At 40.5% G+C, this 26,658-nt stretch overlaps 8 non-coding genes across 8 annotated transcripts; 7 read left to right on the top strand and 1 right to left on the bottom strand.

Moving 5' to 3' along the window:
• Positions 1–1,683: 1,683 nt before the first annotated feature.
• Positions 1,684–1,755, bottom strand: TRNAA-AGC (transfer RNA alanine (anticodon AGC)). Its single transcript has one exon. It is a non-coding gene; the product is annotated as a tRNA-Ala (tRNA).
• A 2,104-nt stretch (positions 1,756–3,859) lies between these two features.
• Positions 3,860–3,931, top strand: TRNAA-AGC (transfer RNA alanine (anticodon AGC)). Its single transcript has one exon. It is a non-coding gene; the product is annotated as a tRNA-Ala (tRNA).
• A 2,509-nt stretch (positions 3,932–6,440) lies between these two features.
• TRNAF-GAA (transfer RNA phenylalanine (anticodon GAA)) lies at positions 6,441–6,513 on the top strand. The gene has a single exon. It is a non-coding gene; the product is annotated as a tRNA-Phe (tRNA).
• Positions 6,514–7,244: 731 nt separating this feature from the next.
• LOC131764681 (U6 spliceosomal RNA) lies at positions 7,245–7,351 on the top strand. The gene has a single exon (XR_009337891.1). It is a non-coding gene; the product is annotated as a U6 spliceosomal RNA (small nuclear RNA).
• Positions 7,352–11,616: 4,265 nt separating this feature from the next.
• TRNAA-CGC (transfer RNA alanine (anticodon CGC)) lies at positions 11,617–11,688 on the top strand. Its single transcript has one exon. It is a non-coding gene; the product is annotated as a tRNA-Ala (tRNA).
• Positions 11,689–15,728: 4,040 nt separating this feature from the next.
• On the top strand, positions 15,729–15,801 carry TRNAK-UUU (transfer RNA lysine (anticodon UUU)). Its single transcript has one exon. It is a non-coding gene; the product is annotated as a tRNA-Lys (tRNA).
• A 4,625-nt stretch (positions 15,802–20,426) lies between these two features.
• On the top strand, positions 20,427–20,498 carry TRNAA-CGC (transfer RNA alanine (anticodon CGC)). The gene has a single exon. It is a non-coding gene; the product is annotated as a tRNA-Ala (tRNA).
• Positions 20,499–25,807: 5,309 nt separating this feature from the next.
• TRNAA-AGC (transfer RNA alanine (anticodon AGC)) lies at positions 25,808–25,879 on the top strand. The gene has a single exon. It is a non-coding gene; the product is annotated as a tRNA-Ala (tRNA).
• The last annotated feature ends 779 nt before the right edge of the window (positions 25,880–26,658 follow it).

Genomic DNA, 26,658 nt, shown 5'->3' on the forward strand with positions numbered 1-26,658 from the left:
GCAGCATTCTGCCCAGGACGCTGCATCTCTAGCTCTGAGACCCCTAAGGACAGAAGACAGGAAAGAGGATTAGAAAAGACGCTCCCGTCGATATGGCGCCCTTTCAGACAGAACGTTTTCCACAGTAAGGCGAGCACGAAGGAAGCAAAAGTAATAAATTAGTTATGTATAAGACCTCCTCACACCTGGGCAGGTTCTCAAAACCTATCTGTCCCTGAGGCACAAAAAAGTAGAAGTTTCCTGCCTTTATTCAAATGTGTACCACTGTCAACCCAGACACGCGTGGGGTTGTTGTGTGTGTTTTTTGTTTGGTTGGTTTGGTTTTGGTTTGGTTTGGTTTTTTGAGGAAATCCTGTCATAGATGGAGGAGGAGAGGGGCAGGAAATTATGTAATATTACAACTCCCCCAAATGACTCTGAAAGGTCAGCAAGGTTCGGTTGTTCCTAGACTAATGCTGAGAACGGGAGAGCTGAAGGGGGACGGAGAAGAGAGGGGGTGAAGAGCGGAGAGTATCCTGTGGGGAGGGGAGGACAGTGGAGTGGGAGGGGAAGCAGCCGAGGAGGAGCAGGAGGACGGGAACGCTAGAAGACAGTTTGGGAACGAGAATTAAACACCAGTGATATTTGCATGAGGGAATATGTGGATGTAGCCAAGGTCTTTATCACTTCTGCATTTCTACAGGTCCACCGCAAGAGAAGGCTCCATTATTCTAAGCGAAGTGGGTGCAAATGTTATGCCCCACAAGAATCCAGTTTGTTTTGTTCCAGTTATCGTAGTTTGAGAGCTACTAGTTGCTCTTTTCCTCGCTGGTTAAACAAGTTGAGCACTTTGTAGGGCGATCGTGGGGTTGAAGTTTTGTATGCGGTGCAGTACTGCTGGAATTGATAGCTTTATAAAGAGCAGCTGGAAAGCCACATCTGGATTCCCGTGTGACTGTAGTGGGAGCAATGTTGAACGTAGAAGCAGGGTCTGCCCGTGGCTTTGGGCTTACGTATCTGAGGCAGCAGCTGATTTTTAGCGCATTGGGCTTGGAATGTGAAGGACAAATGAGAAAGAAAGGTAAGCCGGACAACAAACAAATACTTCTGAATAGACGTCCAAGAATACAAGTGTCAGCACCTCGGATAGCGCATCAAACGTTCGACCTGAAAGTCGACCGTTTTAAGTCTCTGAGAGCAGGTTCTTTAGTTCTTCCATTCTTATTTCTTACTCATACGCAGAAGTCGGTCCTCTGAAACCCAGTTTTCTTCTAGATATCTTTTAGGACATTTTCAGTGTTCTCCTTTACTGCTTATATTCTACACTTCTCCCAGCGGGAGTCTGAAGAGCAATAGTTTGAAGAGACTTTCTCTGTTCCTCTCCTGTGGATCTTTGCTTTAAGCCCGATGCTATTTCCACCAAAGACACATGAGGATCAGAAGTACCAGGCTTCACTTTGGCTACTTCAGAAGTCATCACACAATACCTAAGAATAGTAAGGGTAGGGGCAGGCATCCCTTGGCATAGCTGTGATTGTTCAAAATGGCTAGAGAGCAAATGGCTAATAAAAACATGAATAAACGGTTTGAGTATCTCAGCACGAGCATCGTTGTATTCCACAGTGACAAAGAAGATTGTGACACCAGGACAAGGTAGGGAAAGCCTAAGACACTCCTGGTTTGCGATAAGGAGTGATGCCCAAGTGGAGGTGCCGGGGATTGAACCCGGGGCCTCGTGCATGCTAAGCACGCGCTCTACCACTGAGCTACACCCCCGACGTAGCCAAGGTATTTCATTCATACTAGAAATTGTTCCATGAATTAACTTACATGCGCTCTAGGGAGCGCACTCCACCCAACGTAAATATCTCTTGCAAGGAGCGCTCCGCCAAGCTATTCCGTGCCACTGTGCTTGACATAGCATCAAAGTCACGGTCTCCCAAGAAGACGCTCCTTCCACTCAGATTTGAGACCCACTATGTCTACCCATCCTTAACATCTGGTGATTCAGCCAAACATATGTTCTAGGATCACGTTCTTGAAATCTACAGTGTAAGTGAATTGTATGAAAGACTTTTTTTTCCCTTCTGGCACAGATGCCAGTTGCTGCTTAGAGGTCCTTTCTGGAGGTTCTTTCCTCTGATAGGCAAACCTTCCTAATATATTATCTTCTGGCGCTCTATTTTCCCCTAGTTCTGTCATCTCTCATCATCATTTCCTTCCCCTTCACTGCAGAATTTAGCCTCCGGCTCAGGCTTCTCCAGTCCAAATGCCCTCATTGTTATCAATGATTAGGGGTTTTTGCTGTTATTCTGTTTTGAACACACGCACACACAACACATATGTAATCATGGGAGTGACATCAAAACTAACTGGTCTCCCAGATTTCTTAATACATCTCATTTTCTTACAGGGATTTTGTATCAAACCTTTGAAATCCAAATGGACCTATCATAATCCAACAACTGTGCTTTGTTAACTGACCTATTTTGGTTGTGATTTCATTTACAGTTTTAAAATAAAAATATAAAGTTTACTTGGAAAAATCTAGGAAAGTTACAGGATAAGAAATTCCAATATACTTGCTACTCAGCAACACACTTTTAATTTCATTTTACTTTGAGGTTTTATGTGTGTGTGTGCATTGGGGAGTATTGTGAGGTTGAGTCACTGTGAAATGACCCATAAAAGAATAATCTTTTTATTGTGTGTGTGTCAGTGCTATATGCATGATGTATATGTGTGAGAATTTATGTGACATCTCGTATCTTGATTTCACTGCTTAATTAACCAGTGACATGAGGGAAAGAGATGAACATCCCTGGACATTTTAACAATTACTTGAGCCTTCTCATTTTCCTTACTGACAAAACATCCCTGCAGCTGACATGCCATCACTGGTAGAGTTTTGCCCTTTGTCTGGAATGTCCAGGAGATAGTATTAAGCATTCTTGAATGAAGGATAATTTCACCACTCAGATTAGAGTACTGAAAACTGAAAGCAGATGAAAGAATAGGGTCATAAAGATTCAGGTTTGACAATCCAATTCTTCTCTAAATCAATAACTTCTTTCATGATATTCTTTGATCTGGATACTAAATTGCTTCATTTAACTTAATTTTGCCATATGTTCATCCAACATTTCCAAGCCAGCATCTTTGATGCAACCTTTCATTTCTAGCACCTCCATTACTGTCCTATTTCACTCTCTAAAACCATGCTTGCACAGACTTTTCCCAATTTCCTCTCTATATTACCTTACTTACCTTTTCCTGCTCAATAGCAAAGTTAAATGTTAAATTCATAACCCTTTACTCCACTCCAAGGGCCTCATCATCACTGTTGAATTCTGTCTTCCCAACGAACATTTGATTGAAAGAAACAAAAAAGAAAAATCTGGCTCATGTAGGATCTCTTGAACCCGAGGCAACAAATACAACAGATTCACATCATCAGGTTTGAGGACTCAGTGCCATTGGCAGTACCATTGAGGAGCATGAAAGAAAAAGAACAGAAAGAGGAAAAAAAGTAAGACATTCTCGGTCAATTATCTTTAAGAAGGCATTATTCTTTCAACTGTGCCTTGGTCAATGCAATAGCTGTGGGCTAAGGAGAAGCAAATCTGCCCAGTGATGATCCCTTCTCTGTGCTTCTCTAGTCTTCTACCTCCAAGCATGATTATCTTCTATAGTCAGCAGAAATAGGGGGCAATGGATCATCAGTTTTTCTGAGCAAGTAATCTGGTGTTAAGACATTTACTTTGGGTGGAGTGCACCCGCTAGAGCTCGTTAAGTTAATTCACAGAACAATTGGTGATTTTGCGAGACTCACCAAATCCTCACTAATTTCTAACATGAATGAAATAAGCTGGAAGCACCGGGGGGTGTAGCTCAGTGGTAGAGCGCGTGCTTAGCATGCACGAGGCCCCGGGTTCAATCCCTGGCACCTCCACGTAGGAGTATCTTTGTTGGGAAGCACTATAAAATAACACTTTTTTTTTTTTTTTTACAGTGACTCAGCAGTTCCCAGGGTTGAGAAAAGTGCAGAGGTGTGGCAAGCGGTTAAGTTGAATCCACAAGTGTTGTGATTTAGCCAAAATAGTGTCACCCATCCTTATTGGGATTATGAAAAGAGGTCAGGTTTTTGTCATGAGGAGTCACCCATCCTTATTGGGATTATGAAAGGAGGTCAGATTTTTGTCATGAGGAATTATTCCCCTCTCAGTAATTTACACAAATTAGCTGACCACACATTCCTCCCTTCAGTTCCTAAAGTGAATTCTTCAGAGTACTGATTTAGGGAAATTAGGGATTTTAGGCTGTCAAGCTTTCCTTGACATCACTCAATAAATCCCCTTTCCACACTGTTTTTATCTTTTTAAATAAAATCATGCCTTTTATTCATAAGTTCCAATCACAAAGAGACACCAGAAAAATCACTTAAAGACTTTGGAGTCCAAATAAAAGTTATCAGTGGAATAGAGAGGAAGCAAAATGCCCCTGTTTCTGTTAGCCATAACAGTGAAAAGACCACTTCCTCTCTCTGATTCGTGCATCCATGAGTCCTGATGAGAGAGACACACATTCCCATTATTAGTCACTGATTAAGAGTATTCACCATATCCTGGATATCAGTACACAGCCCCCCTCCCCCAAAGTACTGTCTCTCAGCTCATACAATAACCAAGTATTCAAAAGTTATTCCACCATCCTATCAGGCCAGCTGCTTCAGGGTTAGGGGCTTATGGTGAGGCCAGTGAATTCCAGAACATTAGCCCGTTGCCAAATTTTATTTGCTATAAACTGGCTTCTTGTCTCAGAAACAATGCTGTGGATGCTGTTGAATATGACATTCAGTAAATCCATGGCTGGTGGTTTTGGCAGAAGCATTGTGGGAGGTGAAGGAAAATCCACATCCAGAATAAGTATTTATTCCAGTGAGATATACACTGTCCTCCTAATACAGAATTGGTCAAATATAATGAACCTGACACCAGGGGTTTAGCTGCTTCCCCCATGGAATGATAGCTTGTGAGGGCTCAAAGTTTGTCTGTGATATTGGTAGTTTAGTCACTTAGCAGTGGTTTGAACTACATCGTTTTGGTGCATAGAGGTGCATGTTGCCGAGCCTGTGTATGACCTCTGTTCCTGTCATCATGGCCAGTTTATCCATAAGCTCACTGGGCAAGTAGAATGGTGGCTAAAGAGAAGCTTCCAGACATCAACAGAATGGTTCATCGTGTCCAACTGCCTATTAGATCCCCTCTGAGGAGGTTGTTCTCTGGAGGGCATTTACAGGGAAACAAATATCCTTAGACTCTGCACATTTGGGGAATTCTATCTACCCGCCTCTTTCCCAGACCTCTCTGTCACCACTTTTTCAATAATTTTCTTTCCAAGACCCTAATCACCAGCCAAACTATCAGCCACCTCTCATGAATTAGTGTAGATCCCCACCCTACAAGCTAAATGAACAGTCATGTGCCCTGCTTGAAGTAATGCCCACTGAGAGGGTTTACCTTCACCACCAACATTCAGGTACTATGGAAGCTGCCCACCTTTTGTGTGGTCCCAGTATATGAGCAGAACCACCTGTAAACCAGGTCTGGTTCTTTTTTCTTCTTCTTCTTCTTTAGTTGTAGGAACTCCCCGTGAAGCTATAGAGGTAGATTGAAGAATGGAGGATTGTACCAAGTGTAGGAGCCATGGGAACATAAGCTACCTTCTCATGCAAATTACTCATGTGTGTAGGCCCTGCTCATATATTCTGTTTATACTTGAATATGAAATGGTGCTGTGCACTGTTTATTACCTCACAATGCTAAATGATTTCCTTGCCTGGCTAACGAAGGAGCCAATCAAAAGCTGATTTGATGGTAGTCTCATTTTCATTTTTGAAGGAATTTTTGTGAAGAACTTCTGTTATGATGAGATATGCCGTTTCAAATTTTCTAAATTTTGTGACAGTTGCTTTCCTGTCAGTTGGGAATATTGTCTCAAGTGTTTAGTCTGGTAATATTTATGTATACAGTATTCTTTTAGCAAATTCACAGCATCATTGGACTCCATTTCTCAGCATTTTTGGAGATTGTGCGAGATGAAAGAATGAAAAGACGAGAAAAATAAGGGACCCCCCCAATAATATTTTCTTTAGTTTCCTTTATTTCTGAGCTGTATCTGGGTCAACTGACAGGATGTAGAGGAGTGGAAAGGCTTTCTATTGAATCGCTCATTATTACCTCTTTTCACATTCTCCTACCTTTACGTGTTCATCCAATACTGCCAGGAATTGGATGCAACTGGCATACGTGGAAGGCAATAGATTCCAAGTCTTCCCGGATAGGCAAGTATATTGGACAATTAGGCAGCCATGCTTAAGGAATCTGAAAACGGCTAAAACGGAAGTTGAAAACAATCTAAATATTAAAAAAGAAATGTCAAGAAGACGGGTTTCTCAGGTGGCCGAAATAGCTCAGTTGGGAGAGCGTTAGACTGAAGATCTAAAGGTCCCTGGTTCGATCCCGGGTTTCGGCACACTAGGAGTTTTAGTTGATCCCAAAGGGTTGAGTTTTCTTCCTGGGCATTAATAAAGAATGTCGTAATGCAGCAGACCCCAACATTTTTGGCACCAGGGACCAGTTTCGTGGAAGACAATTTTTCTATGGACGTGGGTGTGGATGGTTCAGGTGGTAATGCGAGCGGTGGAGAGCGGTGGGGAGCGACGGGGAGCGGCAGATGAAGCTTCGCTCGCTCACCCCCCTCTCACCTTCTGCTGTGCGGCCTGGTACCTAACAGGCCACGGACCGGCACCTATTCACTCGGATGATGCCCACAACAGTTGAATTCCTTTAGCATGCTAAAGCCTAATTGCACAATAAAAACAATGTTGCGCCACAGTTCACACTTTTTGTTTTGTTTTGTTTTGTTTTCACATGATGTGCCAGAACTACTAATAAAAGAAATAACAATAAAACGTCATGGTTCAGAGATGCACGGGACACTGAAAAACTTGAGGAAAGATCACTGAGTCGCTGCAATGCGTAGTGTGCACAGCAGCCGTGGGAAGGGAAAAGGGTGCCACGTGCTGTCTCTGTTGCAGTTACTCTCTGTGATAGCCCGAAAGTAGCCATAGACGATGTGTAAATGAAGTGGCTGTGTTCGAATAAAACTTTATATATGGACACCGAAATTTGAATTCCATATAAACTTCACGTGTCACCCAATACTATTTTTCGTTTTATTTTCACCTTTAAAAATAAAAAACGGTACTCCTTTCAGCAACACTTATACTAAAAGTGGAAAGATACAGAGAAAATTCCCATGACCTCTGCGCAAGGATGACAGGCACATCCATGAAACTTTCCAAAACCATTCTTAGCTCGAACGCAATAGTTTACCAGCCATTAGGGTAGAAGAGTCCATTGTAAATATTCAGAACATCAAGCAGGCAAGATTTCAGTAGCCTTTTGCCAATTAGAAATAACTGGAGAATAAATGTAAACGCACGGAACCTGAACCCCTAGGGATTCAAACTGTTTCCCCAGATTAAAAATTCTGAAATTTACCTAGTGAGCTACCTGAATCTATAGGTCTAGCTAGTGTATATGTATTCAACTAATTTATTTGGTAGATATTGTCCTAGTCGCAAACTCCTTGGCATTCTCTTTATTGCAGAGAAAATTCCATTTGAAAGAGATGCTATAATGCCTCACTCTCAGGAATACTTTGTTTTCCTCTCTTCTGTCTTTCTGTCCTCTGTTCCTTGAGGCGTCCAGAACCAGAGCTGTAGCGTCCGCTACAAAATGTCACAGCAGGGTTTGCAGGCCATATTGCTGCATTTTAAGGTGTTTAATTTCGTGGTACATATTATGAATTCATTCCCTTCTTTCTCATTTCCCCACAGCATTGAGAACTGCTCAACATTGAGAAATTATGTAGGGCCATCCCTTTCCCTGTGAGTGATAATGACATTTTCAAATGGAAATGAATCCAAAAGTCATTCTATCTGTCTTTTGACTTCAGGATTCCTGACTGTAAAGAAGGATCTGGAGCAGGTGTTCTAGGAAATCTGCTTGGCTTTGAAACTTGCCCTGTTACATGTTGGCTGTGAACTAGTGGCCAACTTATTACTTCACCTCTTAGGGAGTCTGTTTATGAAGGAGGTGATATAATCATTTAATGTAACCCATTGTTATTACTATTATCCACTTGTTACCTCCAGCTACATTAAACAAGCACTGTTTTTTATTTTGAAAGTTTGAGAAAATAAACGTGTCATATTGAATACAGTCAGAACTCAACCTAGAGTTCTGTGAGCAGGATTTCAACTTGCCCTTGGGAAACCCAACAAGTTTCAATGCCTCAAAACTCAAACTCTCCAACACCTGGCAGTAAGTGATGCTCATCATCTATCACTCACTGGGAAGAGGCTTCTTCATTCAGTTCAAGTGCACTTGCTCTTAGATTTGGGAAAAGTTTGAAATCAATAAATTAAAGGGCATCAATAAGAAAAATAAAATAGTGGAAAGACCCATCCCCAATTCTTCAAGTTTGGTGAGGGTGGGGGAAGTGTACATTGTCTATAGTGAAGAACATGGGACTTACAGGTAATTTCAGTTAAAGGAAATATCATCCTACTAAAAACATGAGTCACATTTTTGTTTCCTTAGCTTTTTCTCCACCGTATTCTAAAAGGTGATAAGCTAGCGATCAGTGCCTGGTGTGTGCTGGGAAAAAATTGCTGCTCCCAGAGCTTCCTTCCTATTCAAGTAATGGAGCCACGACAAAAATCTAGAGAGAAAGCTATAATTGCCTTATTTCAGGGGTTTGGGGGTTTCTTATGTCTTCTAGCCCACCTTTAGGCAACACTGAAGGTCACAAAGTGGCTGTAGATTTTTCTATGAATGAACCCTAAATGAACTTATGGAATCTTACTCTAGCCAAAATACATGTGATTTTAGAACTTTAATTCAACAAGTGTCTGAGTAATCTGTTTGAGCCACTGGCCTCTCAATTCAGACTGAACTTTTGAAGTCCCCATGTTCTGTAACAGACAACAGAGTCATTCCTACCATCCTCAGAGCAAAAGTTGAGGATCCTTTGATGCTGGCCATCTCCTCACTCAGACCTAGTATTTCAGTCAACTCTCTGGTCTAGCAGTCTTATTTCATCCATTACTTTGTATTCCTTTGTTGTTTCTTATTCATTTTAATGCTCAGTGTTTCCCAGATTGTCTCGAAGATACTGTAATCTGTTGAGAATACTATCATCTTTAAGCACTTTCTTACATTCTGATATTCTAGGTGACAGCAAATTCTTACAATGGGGATCTGTATGAAGAAATTAAGCTGTGGGGCTAGTTCTCCCAGTTGTTCCTTGAGTGTCACTGATTCTAGGCTCTTCTTTTCCTTCTTCTATTCACCTTTTGTAGGTTGACAAGTGTGAATAGATCCTAGGAATGTACCTTTCTGCCTAGCATGAAGATGCCTTTCTCTTCATGTAGCCTGGAAAGAGAATGCAATAAAAGAATTTCAGAAATAATGGAATCGTACATAAGGGATTTTTGTACTAACAATTTCAGGTTCTGGAAACACAAGGCAGATAGATATTGCCATTAAGTTTTATTTCACGAGCAAAAAGAGTAAGGGGGTGTAGCTCAGCACGTGCTTAGCATGCTCGAGGCCCCGGGTTCAATCCCTGGCACCTCCAATCGCAGGCGAGTGCTTCTCATTCTGCGTGATGAGACCAGCTCCTTGTGAGTGTTCGTATTTCTGCCTAAAACTGGTCTTCGTTTTTTGGAATCACTCTATCCTCATCATATTGAGCTACCTCCTTATTTTGCGTGGAAAAAAAAAAAGTGAAATATGGGAATTCCCTGGCGGTCCGGTGGTTAGGACTCCGCGTTTTCACTGCTGAGGGAGTGGGTTAAATCCCTGGTTGGGGAATTAAGATCCTGCAAGCCGCGCGGCGCCGCCAAAAAATTAAAAAATAAAACAAAATAAAGCGAAATAAATCTAGTTTAGCATTCAGTAAATTAGTTTAAGTAGAAATAATGTAATTTTAAATGGCTTTTTAAACTAATGACATCAAACTGTAAATTTAAAAAGCAACTTAAAAGGATTTAAATATGATAAGATATATAAAGACATACTCATAATTTCTCAGATCTTCATGCACTTTTGAGTCGAAGTGACAAATTAGCTCTAATATATCACACACTGTAACATGCTCCCTCTGCACCTGACTATGGATGACACCAGAATATGTCACGCAAAATATGCCTCTTTGACATGAAAATTATTTTGAGCTGAAGTTAATTAAGATGCAAAAAATAAAAATAAAAAAACACAAAGAAAAGCTCTCTATACCCTCCCATATCCGCCCAAACGCAGGATATAAATTCTCCTTTTACTGTAGACAAACTCTTATCAGCCCAGAGACTCACCAGAGGAATCTGCAAACAAATCTTACTCCACTAGTTTCCTCCCATATATTTAATTTCCCACAGTTTTCTGCCCTTGGGAGATGAAAACTGCATTCCTCGATCCTGTCATTTGTCTACAAATTTACTCTTCTTTGTTGAATATACTTCATTTATGCGGTGCTAAACCGCCACTTTGAGTTTCTTTTTGTTTAGGTTTCTTCTGTGTGATGCCTGTTGCACACATTAATAAGCTCTGTTTTTCTCTTGTTAACCTACCTTTATGTGTAAGAGTGCCAGCTGAAAGCCTAAGTTGAATAAAGTGTTGTCTCTCCCGTTCTAGTATGCTGCCTTCTCCACATTCTATACACCAAGCAAGTTGGACAGCACCCCATTAGATCTACACACTATTAAAATGAGTCAAGTCCTCTGATCATGCACTTGGGAGTGAAAGCAATTACAGGAGCCTCTAAAATTTCTAAATCCTTGCTTTTCATTTCTAGACTTATTCTTGGAGAACCAGTAGCAAATAATGGAAATCAGTGGGGACAGGTATTTTTCCAAATTTCTTGGATTATGTGAGAGTAGAGTGCACGAAATAACGTACTGGGTTCGGTTTCTAGCACCTTTGTTCCTGCCCTTTTCTTTTACTCTCTTAAACCATGTTGGCACAAACGTTTCCCACTTTCCTCTTTGTATTCCCTGACTCGCTTTTTCTTGCTCATAGCAAAGTAAACTTCATCCCCATTTGCCCCTGATCCCTTTCCACTCTAAGGGCCTCATCATCATTGGTGATGTCTGTCTTCCCAAGGAACATTTAATTGAAGGAAACAAAAAAGAAAGATCTGGCTCATTCAGGATTTCCTGAACCCAAAACGACAAACATGGCAGATTCACATCATCAAGCTTGAGCAATCAATTCCATTGGTAGTATTATTGAGGAGCACGAAGGAAAAAGAACAGAGAGAAAAAGAAAAACGTAAGACATTCTCAGTCAATTATCTCTTAGAAAGCATTATTCTTTCAACTGTTCCTGGGTTAATTAAATAACTGCAGGCCAGGCAGAAGCCACTAGACTCTATCCAGTTTAGTAATTTCAGAAATAGTGTAATTTAACCTGGTAGACTTCTCTCCAGAGAACTCTTAGCTTACAAAAAAAAAAAAAAAAAGACAGAGAAATAATATTTTCTGAAACAGCGAGAAAAAGATAGAGGTATGGGGGTGTAGCTCAGTGGTAGAGCGCGTGCTTCGCATGTACGAGGTCCCTGGTTCAATCCCTGGCACCTCCATTTAAGTTTTATCAACGCCTTTTCTCATATCCTCTGTGAAAAGAAGGGCAGTGGATTGCTTGTATAGTTTTCCCATTTTTACTGCCTCTGGCTTACCACCTCCCAGGGCGGGGGCATCAGCAAAATGAAGACAAGAAGGAGAGAGAAAGCGAGGAAGAGAGAGAGGAAGGAAGGAAGGAAGGAAAGAAGGAAGGGAGGGAGGGAAGAAGGGAAGAAAGGAAAAGAAAGACATTCCCATCAGATATTTCACTTCCAAAGCAAGAAGACTCCCACCACAATAAAGACAGGACAGGACAGAAAAATAAAGACAGGACAGGACAGAAAAAGGACAGAATAAAGAGGAAGAGAAACGGCCCTATTCTTTTAGTTCTTTTAGTTGTGTGAGCAGTCAGATCTGCATCATCTAACAGGCAAGAGAAAAGCTTTCACCTGCCTCCCCTGCCTCCCCCTTCTCATCCCTACCTCCTTTCCCTCCAGCCCTCCATCCATTACTGGACGCAAGCAGTTGAGGTGGGGGAAGTGGGTCCCAAATCTTTCTGAGTGAGTGACTGAGAGAACATTGAACAACCCAGACAGCAGCGCTAAGGAATGATGAGACTGTCAACGTGAACATTGGGAACGTAATTGGAAGTTTCAGGGTTGGAAGCTATTAGCTGGCAGGAATAGTTTGGTTTGGGTGGAAATTAGGCTTAAGGCATTAAAATTTTTTGTTAGAAGCTGAATTTTGGCAGATGATAAATTGGGTCTCATTGGAGATTTTCACGGACCATGCAGTAGAAAACACCCAACCCCATACACATACTCCTGGCTGAAATAAAACCGCAAGGATATTGGCGAGTAATGAATTAAAATGTCTTCCCTTCTACATTTCCTACATTTGCCCACTGAATTCCAGTTTCTTGTTTTTCGAATTTTAAATAAAGTCATAAGGTGGAATACATGATTTAACATCACATCAAAGATTTCTGAGATGCAACCAAAGGGGTAGTGTGTACAGGGTTGGGGAGATGAAGAGGGAGGGATAAAAACAGATGGATGCATAAATTTATTGTGTTTCCTAAAATAAACACTATTGGTATAAACAAAGAGCTAATTCAAATTATAGAACAACTTTGTTGCTGTACATAATTCTACATTAGGTGAATACATCAAAATCAGTTCCATTTTCAATTTTTTTTTGGATGCTAGTTTGTGTATCAAAGGAGTAGAATAATGTAAAAGCTGAATTTTGCAGAGGGAGGGAAGCTGGTTCGTGTGTACAAACAAAAAAGATTTCCATTTAGCCTCTCAAAGGCTAGGAGGGCTGAGAGGGTAGGATTAGCAACTCACAGAGGAAGATGAAGAAGACAGGACTCCACAGACACTGGACCTTAGGATGCCCAGTTTACCCAGCAGCTGCTATAAACACCTAAAGCACAGACATCCAAGGCATCGGTTTTGGACCCTCCCAGTTGAGAAATGCTTTTACAAAGCAGTGTCTATTTTAGGGCAGATGCCAAGTAGAGACTGCTTTTAAATTCCTTTTTGAGTGAATTATCTGTTGTCCTCTTTATTTTCCTTCCAGTGGCTCCTAGCAGCTCCTGGTAGAGAACAAAAGCTTGTCCTTGGTGTTTTCTGTGCCAGGAACACTGATGTATCTTCTCTCTCTTCCTCTTCATACTCACTGGATTAAACATGGAGCCTCCATACAGCCTCAGATAAATGAAGGCAGTGGGCAGAATCATGAAAGACAGAAAGTCTCTGAAGAGCACTGGGACTGTAGACACTGTAGCCCCCAAGGGAATCCATATTCTGGGCACTTTTCCCAGGGAAAGGAAATAACTAATACCTAGGACCTCTAAGATTCACCTTTGGCTCCCTGATGGTCAGTGTGCCTCAAGTGGCTTCAGCTTGGGCCTTGGGATTTATTACTCTTTCTCTGGTCATCTCCATGGTACCGCCGGTTTCCCACATCATCACAGCAGGGGACTGTACCTCCACTGCTCCTGACTGCCAGAGACCTAGCAAAAAATTCAGGGGAGTGAGTACAAAGAAGGGAACTCAAAAAGTAACCTCTGGAAATTTAGGTCCAAATGGAAAGAGAAGACAGAAAACCTTCAGCTACTAAAGGAAAAGGGGTAAGTGTCTGCCACAGACAATCACTGCTTCTGGCACTGTTTGAACATGAGATGAATTTGAAATGTGTAGGAAGCAACTTCATGATGATGGAGATGTCTGGTTAGCAAGGTCATACCTGAGTCTATAATTCAGCAGATAGCTTGCATCTAGAGACCTGGATTTTCACGTGGCTATGGAAGAGAAGGCCCCTGAGATGAGAGTAGCACACGGACTGACAAAGACCCATTGGATTTGGAGAATTAGGAGTCATTGGTATGCATTGCAGGAAAACAAAAGAATGGCTGGCTTTGGATTGATTTCGGACCTTGCGGCTCTTTGTTTTTGCTTCGGGTATCTTCCCTACTTCTCTCAGCTTGCTTCAAAGTCTGCTCCACAGCTAGCTCTCAGGAAGGCATTTCCATTCCATCACCAAAGAAAGTCCCAGGAATGGGGCATTTTTCTTGCCTTCAAATTCTGCCTTTCTCCCAACTTCATCTTCCTCTGCCTCCAAAGCTGCCTAAAGAAGAAGAGTTAATTACTTTATTTTGGGGCCTTCAGTATTTGTAGCACGTGGGCTCCGTAGTTCCGGCTTGCGGGTTTTAAGAGCGCAGGTTGATTAATCAGTAGCGCTCGAGCTTTGTTGTTCCGCGTCATGTGGGATCTTCCTGGACCAGGGCTCGAATCACTGTCAACAGCTTTGGAAGGTGGATTCTTAGCTACTGCGCCACCAGGGAAGTCCTCAGTCAACAGCTTTGGCAAGCGGATTCTTAACCACTGCGCCACCAGGTAAGTCCTCAATGTTAAGTATTGCGGGAGGTGGGGTAGGGACGCGGCGGATAGAGGGGGATTTACGTCCTTCCGGAAGGAAAGAGGTGACAGAACGGAAAGAATTCACAAAACCTACCAAGAAATGCAGAGCGACAGAGTGTGTCTAGCAAACCTAGGGCAGCAACACGGTCGGGACCCGGCAACTGCTTTCCTTATTGAGGTTCTGTTTTGAAAGACAGAAGGAGGAGGAAAGAGGGAGGAGGAAACAATACACAACCTCTTTCGGACGGAATTCTCTCCGGAATGTGAGAGAGCAGGGAAATGTGCGGGCTGGGAAAGGAACTAGCACTTTGTATGCCTAGAGAGCATCTCACACCTCAGGCACTCAGGCACTCAGGCACTCAGGCGCAAAAACACTTCCCGCCTATTTTGTCCGACAGGTAACCCAGATATGAATTTTGGATGAAGTCCGAAAGCATATTTTAGAAGAGGGAGGACAGTAATTTATACTATTAGAAAGCTCCGCAGACTCAAAATCTGGCAGGTTTGGGAAACCCTGGCTGGAGTGTCAAAAACCCGGAACCTGGATGGAGTGGACTGACTTATTGGGAAGATCTCACGCAGGAGGTGGCAGAGTGGACCAGAGCGGAAAGGCGAAGCAGTGCGTGAATGGGAAGAGAGGGTGGAGGCGAGGTTGGAGTTAGCAAAGTAGGGAGAAGAGGGCTTGAATATGGATCTCTAAACATGAATAGGATTTGGGTAGATGGGTAGAAAGGACGTGTCCAAGCTACCTCTCTTCTTTGCATCCTATAGGTATAAGAAAATGTTGGCTTTCCGTGATTTTAGGGAAGTGAGCAGCAAACTTTTGTCCCACAAGAAGATCCCACTCATTTTTACCCAAACTGTTGGCTTTTGAGAGCATCGTGGGGCTCTTTCCATAGCTGAGGTAGCTCCTCAGAGCGTTGGATTTTTGAGGGAAGTCAAATTGTTTCAAACCTTTTGCCTGTTGTGATGGCTGCAAGTTAGTGTAGAAGTGAGATCCGCCGGCTGCTTTTGGCTTGAGTATGTGAGGTACTTGTGCCGGCGACTTTTTTTTAACGCTTTGAGAACTCAAAATTGAAACCAACCTAACGAATTTACCTTTACTAGGCCGTAAGAGAAGTTACTACTCGTGGGCCCGGGTAGCTCAGTCGGTAGAGCATCAGACTTTTAATCTGAGGGCCCAGGGTTCAAGTCCCTGCTCGGGCGAAAACGCGCACACAGTTTTCTTTCCAACATACCAAGAAAAGGAGCCCTGATCTGGGCTATGAACTGCCAGAGGCAAGCGGATTGATCTTAAATGTTTGATACCTTCGCCCAGTAAACAGGAAAAGGGGGTGGGGGTTTAGGTGAGGTGATCAGGAAAAGGGGGTGGGGGTTTAGGTGAGGTGATCGGTATCTCATCTCCTTTTTGCCCGCTTCTGACCATATGAGAGTTTTCTTCATGTTCACAGAAATCCCATGAAGTAGATTTTGAACTTGGAAGAACTTGTCTCTCAGGAAGAACTTGTCTCTCAGTTTGTCCAATAGATTCATCTGACTGCCAGAATAAAGAATAGGAAACAGAAAAGTGACAGATCTCAATGAGGGAGAGAAATGTGTGGGGTGGGGAAATGGGGCTGGCTTTAATTTGCCTCTGCATCTTGGTGTAAAGCACAACTAGGATCATGTCCATTGTCCCTGGTAAATCATTACATTGTGACAGAAGCAAACTGGATTCCAGGTGGGGTCTTGTACATTCCCAATATAAGCAAAAGCACGGTAAAGTGGGAACCACTGCCCAATATAATATGAGCCACAAATGCCAACCACATATATAATTTTAAATTTTCTAGTAGTCACACTGAAAAAAGTAAAAAGAAACAAGTGAAGTTAATAACATATTTTATTTAATTCACTATATCTAAAATATTATCATCTCAGTAAATAATCCATATACAGGCATATTACCTAGATAATTTACGTTCTTTTTTTTTCTTACTAAGGCTTTGAAATCTTCTGCGTACTTTACAGTTACAGTACATCTCAAGTTGGACTGGTCATATTTCAAGTACACAAGAATCACATGTGCTAGTGGCTACCATATTCGACAGCAGAGTTCTGAGGATTAATGCATTTGAATAAACAGAAGAAAATATATAGATGTGCAAATTAGAATAGTTTTGTAACTCAACTCAAAATCTATTGCAAATTTTCACTCATATTTGTGAGGTGTGCCAATGAAACATTGGCACTTGCCATCTGTCTCTACAAGGATTAAATCACTAGCCACTGCAGCTGCTGACCTTCAACACACCCTGAAAGGAGTTTGGAGTGGAGATCAGAAATGAGGCACTCTGTGCTCTGGGAAACTCTGGCACAACAAGGCCTTCAAATAGTTAGATATTTGCAGGAGACTTTATGAGCCCAAATTCTTACATCTTGTCATATCTAGAAAAGCACTAAAATCATTAACGGTGACATCTGCTCCTCCTGACTAGCAGCAAGCCTCTGCCAAAATGTGTGCTTCACTGCACGTACCCCCTTCACCAAAATCTTATATAATACTGACCTTTCCCCTCTACGTCTTCGGAGCCGTTCCTCAGAGCTATCTGAGACACTGTCTCCTGGGCTATAGTCCTCACTTTGCCCCAAATAAAACTTAACTCACAGCTCTCACATTGTGTTTTTATTTTTTTTCCAGTCGACATGTGTCAACTGAAATAAAAATGCACAATATGGGAGCTATGAGTTTCAGTTTTATTCGGGAACTTATTGAGGACTACAGTCCAGGAGCGGTTATGTGCAAATACTGGTAAATTGCCACTATGTAAGGTTACCTGAATTCTTTCTGATAAAGTGATAATATTTAATATCCTTTTACCATCCTTTATCTTTCCTATACCTAAAGACTAATATATGTTTTCCTGTGAATGACAGAGATTGTCTTCTACCCAAATCATTCACTCATAAAAATGCACGTGTTAAGACTTCAGAGGAAACATGCCATTGGATATTTCTGCCAGTGGATATTCCCCCATTACTTCCTGTATACAGAAAGCCATATTTAAAATTTCTAAGTCAGTGGTCACATTTCCACAAGACTCTGAATCCCTCAGTTTTCAAGAAATTACTTTGGGAGCCACTGGGGAGAGTTCTGTTCACAAGAAAGTCAACTTCAAAAGGGTGATATATACTTAGAAAAAGCTAGTCAAGTACGTATATGCTTTGAAAACAATGTGTCACAGTAAAAAGATAAAATATATAATTGAAAAGAGATTCAGATATACATATTTTTCAACAAAGGACTTTATCATAAACAAGGTAAAATTTACATCTGAAAGGAAATTCAGATACACATTTGAAAAGAAAGGGAGTTACAATATCTTTCAGGGAAAAAAAGGAGGGAGGAGAGGAAAACAAAGAATATTAGTTGGGCTTTAGAGTCTTCTAATTGGTATAATGTTATTTTGATTATGAGGGAACTCTGTTCTCATCAGGAGTTCTATGTGTGTCTGTTAGATAAATTGCACAATTCAAATATTATGTATCCATAGTTTATTTCTGACAGTAATTACTGGGCACAATGGGTTATAATCCCCCATTATGGATAAAAATGGACTATTTAATAATTGGTGTGGCAAAAGCTGGGTAGTTACCTGGAAAAAAAGTTTTGACTCCATATCCCACAACTCACAGCAGGATGAATTCTAAATGGTGTTTGAGATTTCTGAAAACAAAACTTACTAGTACTTCAAAAACACATGTGAAATTTTTAATAACTTTGGAGTGGGGAAGGCTATTGGATCAATTGTGATTCAAAAATCCAAAATTATTTAAAGGAAAATTTTGACAAATTTGATTTCAAGAGAGCTTCTGAAAAAGTGGTAAGAGTATAGGTAGAGTTTGTTTAGTAGTTTTATCCTTTTCTTACTTTCCAAATTTTCTGCAATAAATATGTATTATTTGAATAATAATAGAGTAAAACAGAACAAAACAAAGCCTCCTGTAAAACAAAGTAAAAATACACAAGCAAAGTCAATGAAAAATTCAGACTGGGAAAATAGAATTGCTATTCATATAACAAAAGGCATAATTTCCCCGTGTCACTCAGCATAGGCTTGATCATGATGTAAAAGAAAACATCCACAAAATCTCAGTGGCTTAAACAATAAAGGCACATTGTATATTTTCCCTCATTGGTTGGCTGTTGGCTCTTCAATATTCTCAATCTGGGATTTAGGATGATAAAGTAGTGTAGGAGAGGGGAAAAAACATCTTTTCCTCTACCCATCTTAGCTTCGTTGATTGGAACTGTGCAAATTAAACCGACAAAAAACAGATTAACAAGAGAGAAACAGAAGTTTATTAATGCATGCATCATGCATACACATGGGAGGATTCAATGATAAATGACTCAAGGGGGTAGTTAGCCCTGAGCTTATATAGTGTCTTAGGAAAGAAAAATAAATTTGTAGAGAAGTGATGAGATAAAGGAAAAGGGTTTTAAAGGCTTTTGAGGGCAGAAAACTGTGGGAAGGTAAATATCTGAGGAAAACTAATGGAGTAGGGTTTGTGCGACTCCCTAGCATTTGGTGTTGTTACTGTTCTGAATTTTGGCTATTCCAATAGGTGTGTAGTAGTATCTCATTGTTGCTTTAATTTACAATTCCCTGATGATGTACGATGTGGAGCATCATTTTATATGGTTATCTGTCATCTGTGTTTCTTCTTTGATGAGGTATCTGTTCAGATACGTTGCCTGATTTATAATCGGCTTTTCATTCTCTTGTTGAGTTTTAAGAGTTCTTTGTATATTTTAAATACCATCCCTTTATCAGATACGTGTTTTGCAAATATTTTCTCCCAGCCCATGGCTTAAGAGTGTCTTTCGCAGACCAGCAGTAATTTTTAATTTTAATGAAGTCCAATTTATCATCATGAATCGTGCCTTGGTGTTGCCATTTTCACTTTTGAAGAGTTTCTGTTCTCTGCTTTATGACTTCTGAAGTAAGAGCCAAAAATCACTGCAGCTGGGTCTGGGGTCAGAAAAGCCCTTTCAATATATTGTAGTAGTGCACAGGGGCTGCGGGTGCAGAAGCGCTCGGGACCCGGATGCTGGTTTAGGAGGTCTTGTCCAGGTTCATTCTTCCACGAGGTAAAGTAGCCTGCGTAACGAGAAGCTGGCCACTGGATAAAGGAAAGGGGGAAACAAAGGAATGCGGGCTTCTTTAAATCTAAGATTCTTCATGAAGCCAAAGTTCACAGATAACCACTCCGATTATCTGTGACCAGGTGGGCTAGAAGGTCGCTGTGGGACAAGCCGTTGCCTCTGGGGACAAATATTAGGGCAGGATTTTCACAATTTCATCTATCTGGACAATTTTCTTTTCTTTTTCTCCTCCAAGCGGGATCAAGTTGGAAGACGCAGCTCCAAAGATTCATTTGACCATTCAACTTACTCTGCTGCAAAAAAAATGGGTCGCATTTTCCAAGAGCCTTTGTTTTGGCTCGTAGACCATTTTTCAAAGGGTCCTGAAAAATCCCTCAGTTCTTTCCACCGGGGGTTCGATTTGACTGACGGGAGAGAAAACAATTGTGCTGAAACTACTAAAATAAGAATAATTGTGCTGAAGTTACTAAAATTGGGCTCTGTTCTCAATAACAATACGAGTTGGATGTTGTTGGTGGGTCTCGGAAGGGGGCTACTTGGATATAATCCGAAAGAGGCTTTAGGTGTCATTCGTCTTCAATGACGGCTACTCTCTAGTTGGAGACAAAAAACCCCAAAATTGTACACAACGCGTTGAGATTTTAAAGGGACAGGAATGCTGCCCGGTAAACGTCCTGCAGCAGGGGATGTAGCTCAGTGGTAGAGCGCATGCTTCGCATGTATGAGGCCCCGGGTTCGATCCCCGGCATCTCCAGTAGGTCTTCCCGTTTTCGTTGTTGTCTAATCTAGCCTTACATTACTAAATAAAATATTTTAGCTCTTTCTCATTTCCCCCCCATTATCATTCCCTTTAAATCGAGGTATTTTCCATCTATGTGCTTATTTCTCTTCCGTTTTGTTAAATAACCACCGCCATTTCCCCTGCTTCCTGGAAAATTCCTTGGGGTGTCTTATTATGCAGTGAGTAGTACAAAGCCAGAGGGACAATTCACAAGTAAATTCATCCTATGAATGCACCCAGGAAGAGGGAATACAGCTGCATATCAAAGAAATATTTACCTCAATTAAAGGAGGTCCTATTCATTCCCACTATCCACTGGAAAATAATCAGTAAAAATAAAATATCTCAGTAATTTTTTTTTAAGGGGAGGAGAAGGTAGCATGTTTTTTAGTATTGATGTGGTAGTTGCACATCAGTATTCAAGGGTACACCCTATGACCATAGAGGAATTTCTTTATGCATAGTTACTAACCTAGTTACCATTTTATTTTTCACTGCATCTTTGGCATTACTCAACGTTTCTGTGCAGAAAAACTGGTCACAGTCCAGTACAGGAGGTCTGGAAATGTAGTAAAGGTTAGGAATAGCCTGTGGAAATGGAAAGCACCCTTAATAGCATGACTGTTCTCCTAGCAACCAGCCCCTAACTCTAGAAGCAGGCCGAAGCTCACCTCATTAACGTAACAAAAACAGCTTTGTCTCTCTCATCACTTAGGAAATTCTAAGGATTTTAGGAGCTCTGTGCCAGCAGCAGGGCTGAAGGCCAAATATACATTTCTTGTTATAAATCACAATATTAGTAATGTATACCCAGATGTGAAATTGCTGCATCATATGGTAGTTCTGTTTTTAATTTTTTGAGGAACCACAAAAACCTTTTTCTCTCCTTTCTTAGCTTATCAGTTATAATTCTTTAACTTTTTTTAGTGGTCCCTCTAGAGTTTGTGGTATACATTTACAATTAATACAAGTTCACCTTCCAATAACCCTATTCTTCACAGGTAGTGTAAATACCCTTGTAATAAAAAAAATCCTACTTTTCCTCCCTCCTAGCTATTGTATCATTGCTATCATTTATTTCAGTTATATATAAGCATACATAAGTATATATACAATATTTACATAACCATATAATCAAATACATTGTTGCTATTATAATTTTGAACAAACTGTTATCTGTGAAATCAACTAAGAAAAATAAAAGTTTTTATTTACCTTCCCATATCCTTCTTTCTTTCCTTATGAAGATTTGAATTTCTGACCTATATTATTTTCCTTGTCTCTAAAAACTTCCTTTAACATGTCTTGCAAGACTGGTCTACAGAGAACACATTCCCTCCATTTTTGTTTGAGAAAGTTTTTATTTCTCCCTCACTTTTGAAATTTTGCAGGTTACAGAATTCTAGGCTGTGGTTTTTTTTCTCTCAACACTTTAAATATTTCACTCTAATCTATTCTTGTTTTCATGGTTTCTTAATAGAAGTCAAATGTAATTCTTACCTTGGTTCCTCTATAGGCTAGATGTTTTATTTTGTTTTGTTTTTCCTCTGACTTCTTTCAGGAGTAATTTCTTTACATTTGATCTTCTGTAGCTTGAAAATGATACGCTTATTATAGTTTTCTGTTTGTTTCTTTTTTCATTTATCCTTCTTGGCGCTCTCTGAACTTCCTAGATCTGTGGTTTGCTCTCTGACTTTAATTTGGGGAAATTCTCAGTCATTATTGTTTCAAATATCCTGCACCTTTCCCTCTTTCTTTTCCTTCTGGTATTCCCATTACGCATACGTTATATTTTTTGTGCTTGTCCTAGAGTCCTTGGATATTCTGTTCTATTTTTCTCCCCCAGCCTTTGTTTTCCAGTTTTGGAGGTTTCTATTGATATAGCCTCAAGTTCAGAGTCTTTCCTTAGTTATGTCCACTCTACTAATCTTTCACATTTCTTTTTTCATTGTTTGTTTTGGCATTTTCATCTTTCTCCTTACATTGCCTATCTGTTCTTGCATACTATCTACTTTATTCATTAGATTCTTTAGCATATTAATCATAGTTGTTTTAAATTTCTGGTCTAATAATTCCAACATCCCTGCAATGTCTGGTTCTCTTCTTGCTCTGTCTCTTCAAATTGTTTTTTGCCTTTTGATATGTTTTGTTATCTTTTCTGTATAGCCTGACATCGTTTACTTGATAAAAGGATATATAGGACTTTAGTAATGTAGTGGTGAGATGTTGGGGGAGGAGAAGCTTTCTCTAGTCCAATGATTAGGTCTCAGTCTTTTAATGATCTTTTACCTCTGGGTCGTGAACTTCACAACTGTTTCTCAGTTGTATTCCCCCCCCACCACCACCACAAATGCCCCGACTTAGGTGGGACAACATAGTTAGAGTATGCTGGAGTTGGGTTTTTCCCTCTCTCATGTGAAAATCTAGAGCCAGCTGGAACTGAGTATTTCCCTTCCTTCAGGACAATCAGGCTCTGACAAAACCCCAGCAAGTTAGGGTCTGGTTAAATAGATTCTTTAGTAGGCAGGCCTTGTTAAGAACAACAGAGTGCTCTGGCATATTTCAACATGGTTCGTCTTCTCCCCACTCTGCTGGAAGCATTAAGGAATTTCCCCCCAATATTTGCATAGTTAATGTGAGAATCTGGTCAAACTCCTAGGGGTAAAGCTCTTAGAAATGTGGGGATGCCACCTCCACCCTGCCCTGGCCATGACTCAGGGTCCCTGGAGTTTTTAACTATCAGACTTGCTTACATGGATCTTTAAGCAATTTATCAATTACAGTTCAGGTTTTGGTTCTTCCTGTGGTTTCCACTTGTGAGTCACTGCTCAGGTAAGTCATCACTCCCTTTATTCACCTGTCTATCTCTCCAGTCTTGGGGGCAGCCATTTGCCCTGTGTCCACACCTCTCTTATAGATTCAAGAAGAGGTGTTGATTTTTCAGTCTGCTCAGCTTTTTCCTTCTTGATAGAATGGAGTGGTGATTTCCCAGCCCCTTATATATGGAACCAGAAACTGGAAGTCTGTTTGCTAGTTTTTTATACGTTTTTGTCTCTGTACTTATTAGTGAAATGGTCCTATAATTTTTCCTTCTTGTATTTTCTCCACTGGGTTTTGGTATCAATATTATACTAATCTCCTAAAATAATTTATAGTTTTTCTGTTTTTCAGAATATTTTGTACGACACAGAGGTTAATGCTTCCTTTATGATTTCATAGAACATGCCAGTAAATTGATCTCAGACTGGAAATCAAATTTTATGGAAATTTTGCTTCAATTCCTCATTCAGTTTTTTAAATGGCAATATATTGAATCAGGTTTTCTATAACTTTTTATGTTAGCTTTGATAAGTTATACATTTTTATGCATTTTCCATTTCTTTGAATGGAATTGAGAGTATTGAAGCCAAATTTCATGATTTCTCACTTTTAAAATTTCCTAAGTAGCCTACTGAAAATATTCTCCTGTTTATTCATTTATGTAAACATCTATCTCTCTATCCATCCACTCATTTACATTTTAAAAATGATTCAAATATTTGCTTACACTGGGTATTGTAATAAGTACTGATATACAATTAAGGATAACACAGTGTCTTAGCTAACCTTCAAGAAGAGCCCCTATGATCCTTACCTCCTGGTGTTCACACCCTTGTGCAGTCTTCTCCCACTTGAGTCAGTCACCAAGACATGCGGGGGAACTGAGGCTTCCTACCCACATGTGAATGAGCCATCTTGGAAGCAGATCCTCCAGACGCAGTCCAACCTTCATAGCACTGCATGCACAGTAGACACCCTGAGTTCAACTACAAGAGACACCTGGTGCCAGAATTACCCAGCCAAGCCACACTGGAGTCCCTGACCCACAGAATCTGAGATAATAAATATTATTTTTTTAAACCCTGTACATTTTGGAGTATTATTTAGCAATAGATAATTAATATTCACAGCAAGCCTTTTTAACATTTCTCTTAAAGGAATAATCATTATTTACAAAAATTATACAATTTTTATCTGTTCCTCTCAAGCTTGCAGACTACTATTTGAAAATCAAATAGCAATGCTAAATTAAGATGTGTGGCTCTCCTCACATGTTTCTCTTTTTATCCTGAAGAAAATCCGAAGATTTTAGGCTGATTGCCTAGTGTAACTTATCCACCAGAGGGTCATGGATCTACCATTAAAACAATCCCTGGCAAAAAGAAATGGAAAAACCATAATTATTTTAGATGACTCATGTTTTATGTAAACTGTCTGGGACCACCATCTCTACTACATGAATAAAATTTAGGTTCTCTTAGCAAGGTGAAAAGATGAGAAATGCAGGTGTCATCTTGGTCAAGCTGATTTCTCTGCCTCATCTCCACCTTGCACCTCCCAACTCAAACCGTTCTGAACTACATGCAGTTCCACTCCTGTACGCATGTTGTATCCTCAGTTTTCGTTTCCTTTCTATTTGACATTCTTATTCATTCTTCCAGGTTTGCTCACAGGTTACTATATCCGGGGACTTCCCAGAACTAGGCAGGGATAAAACCTTCTTGATTTGTTGAGACCCTTGTTGAGAGAGTGATCTGAATTCCAAAGGACCACTCCTTCTGCAGAAAAATAAAGCAACCCGGAAGCAGAGGTTTTGCCTCAATCTTAAAAATAACATTTCTTACTTCCTGGCTTTTCTTTCCAAAGAATCAGAACAAGATCCGAGGACTCGTATTCCTTGGATTTGATATGTATTCTTTGGATAAAATGAGGATCAGAGGCCTAAGGAAGCAATCCAACATCTTTACCCTTTAGCCCTCCCAGTTGCTAAGAGTGGAAGGAATTTATTTTTCTAACAGAAATACCTTCATTGGCTCCTTGTTTTCTAAGAATAGTTGCATAGCGGTTTCTGGAGTCCGGGACTAGGGTGCAGAATTGGGGAGGGGAATTGGGAATAGTTTGGCAGGTTTCATAATTAAAGACAGTCATTGGCAAAGTATTTTTGTAATCCTTCCTGTAAGGAATTTTCCTTTGTCCCACATATCTTTTGGCAAACGAGAAAAGCACTCAGAAAAGGAGGGTCTGTGAGACTGTTTCCTACTCAGATTTCCGAGATCAGTGTATTCTCATCAGCCACTGAATGTCTGCAAGATACAGGTTAATAGGAATTCCTTGGTAACAGAGTTCTATAAAATAGAAGATGAGAATTGTATCGTTTAGGAAAGAGCGAAATGATTTTGTTTTAAAATGTAAATTTGTTTTATTTCATGAAAGTAGTTTAGAAAAGAGCATTTGAGCGTGATGGGGATGTAGCTCAGTGGTAGAGCGCATGCTTAGCATGCATGAGGTCCCGGGTTCGATCCCCAGCATCTCCAACGTTTTTTTTTTTTTGTTTGTTTTTTGTTTTTTTTCTTTTTTTGTTGTTGTTTCCTACCTCCGGAAACAATTCTCTTCTGCGTTACGGTCCCATTCCTGTAGAATCTGAAGATTAACCATCTTGCCTCCAGGTACTTAACAGTTTGCTCGGGTTATGCTAGTATCATTTCCGTTTCAAAATTTTATTCCTTTCCATCCGCAGCAGGGATTAGAGATGGTCTTCCACAAAGTGAAATCAACAGTGACTTTAGTCCCTTTTCCATGAAAAAACAAAATGACAGTTATTCATGTAAACTCTAAATGGAAGATTTGCGAACGGATTAGTATTTTCACTTAATTTTGCTGCCGGGGTTTCGAATGGGTGACTGTCTCAGGTTTCATACTCTGAGGCTCACTAAGAAAGATGGATTTCACGGGAAGCTCCCCTAGAAAGATAATACACTCTTCCCAGGCCGGAGGCTGTGAAAGTGTCTGGTACATTTCGCTTCTTAAAACGTGACAGTTCTCTCAGAAATCGAACACAAAGGAGTGAAGTAGAAACATTTTGACGCAGACATGTTTCCCGCTCAGTGCATTTTGTCAGAGCTCGCAGCGTTCACATCGCTGTGGATTTGATTCCTTCTATACTGATCTCTTTTGTAATCTCTGAATTTGCCTCACTGATTCTAAAGTTACTGACTTTAATTCTCTCCAAAAATCCACTTCTCTTTCTAAACCTAGCCCTTTTACACCATTCATGTGGGTAAGGACTTTCTTTGGCTAGCTCCTTTGTGTGTTT

The sequence above is a fragment of the Kogia breviceps genome, chromosome 10 (assembly GCF_026419965.1).
Source record: "Kogia breviceps isolate mKogBre1 chromosome 10, mKogBre1 haplotype 1, whole genome shotgun sequence".
NCBI lineage: Eukaryota > Metazoa > Chordata > Mammalia > Artiodactyla > Physeteridae > Kogia > Kogia breviceps.